Source organism: Octopus bimaculoides, chromosome 17 (genome assembly GCF_001194135.2).
Source record: "Octopus bimaculoides isolate UCB-OBI-ISO-001 chromosome 17, ASM119413v2, whole genome shotgun sequence".
Classification (NCBI taxonomy): Eukaryota; Metazoa; Mollusca; class Cephalopoda; order Octopoda; family Octopodidae; genus Octopus; species Octopus bimaculoides.
The window spans coordinates 12194338-12196333 of NC_068997.1; positions in this window are offsets into that span (position 1 = coordinate 12194338).

Sequence of the window (1996 nt, forward strand, 5' to 3'; positions counted from 1 at the left end):
ATATATATCAACATGTAAGCGTGTGTTTTTGTGTGCGTTTATATGAGTCTTCATTATCTGAAAAGGAATTTTTCTTTTTTTTTTTTTGTTCCCCGTTTCACACTTTTTATTTTCCTTCTTTGTTATGCTACAGGAAGCAGTCATACATAATCTCTCTGCTGAAATGATAGGAAAACATATTCCGTGCAATTGATGCAATCGATATGTTATTCACAGAAATATATTCCCGATTATACCCTGTGATCAATAGAAAATTGTCTCAAATATGGATTTATATATTTGTAAAGTTATATTATATACTATAGATACAAATTATATTGGTAAGTATCATAAATGAACAGGACCAGGTATTTGCGCCCATATTTTAATATCGGCCATTCATTTTTAAACGACCGTTGCCGTTTCGCTATCGTAAGAAATGAATCAGAAACTTGCAAACGAAGCGCTCAATACATTCAATGGGCAACACCACACTGTTTATTTGTGGTGGGTGTGTATGTATATGTATGTGTATATGTGTGTATGTGTGTGTATGTGTTTGTATACACGACCATAGTTATAGATAGATAGATAATAAATATACGTTCATATATATAATATATATATATACATATATATACAAACATTCATATATATATATATATATATATATATATATGTATGTATATATATATATATATATATATATATATATATATATATATATATATATATATATAACTGATGAAAGAAACAGAAGATGCATTTAGTACGAGTCTTTATATATAACTTCATATATAATAGATAGATAGATAGATAGATAGATAGATAGATAGATAGGTCTTTATTATATATATAGACGCAGGCATGGCTATGAGATATGAAGCTTGCTTCCCAACCACATGGTCTTGGGTTCAGTTCCACTCCGTTGCCCCTTGGGCAAGTGCGTTCTACTATAGCCCCGGGCCGACCAAAGACTTGTTAGTGGATTTGGTAGACGGATACTGGAACAAGCCTGTTGTATATATATGTATATATATATATACATCTGTACGTCTTTGTGTTGGTGTGTTTATGTTCCCGTAACCTAGCGGCTCGGTAAATCATCGCTGGAACCCATTTCATGCGAAGCTGTGATTGGTTAGATTTCGTTGATCACCTGAGTAATGTTCTAGGAAATCACGACATCAGGTGTATTGATATGGTTGCTGAACATTCACGCTACATGCCTTTTTTACCCCGTAAATAAAGATAAAGTTCTCTTGCAGTATTTTTTACAAAGTATGTAAAACTCGTAACAACACTATTGAATCTATAACGAGGGTTTCAGTAGATATCCAACTCGATTAAAATCAGTGCTAAACTGTTAAAATGAATTCCAGTAACCTTGAGTATGAAATATTTCTTATAAAGAAAATAATCCATTCTGATATATTCACAAGGCCTGAAATTTTGGAAGAAGGATCTAATCGATTTTTTCGACCCTCATCACTTCACTGGTACGTATTTTATCGACCCCGAAAGTATGGACAGCAAGTTAGATCTTGGTAGTATTTGAATTCAAATCGTAAAGCCAGAAAAATGAATGCCACTAAGCATTTCCACCGGCATGCTTAGCGATTCTATCAGCTTGCCGCCTTATATGGAAAAAAAATTACTTCAGAAAAAAATCAATTTTATGAAATTGTCAGCAGTAAAATTTGAAAATTTGAAAAGAGCGAACGAATCAATTGACCGTTCTATTTTTCGAGATGTGAATACCACTGAGATTTCTAGAAATAGATGCATAGGGAGAAGAGGAAAAAAGAGAAATCACCAATATTCTAATTTAAATAGTGTCAATAATCGTGAATGGCTCGTATTCACACACTGGGAACAACAATTTGTTTGTTACAATTTCTGAACATCAAAAATATAAACATACATACATACAAACATACATAGATACATACATACATACATACATACATACATATATGCGCGTATGTATGTGTGTACACACACACATGTGAATATA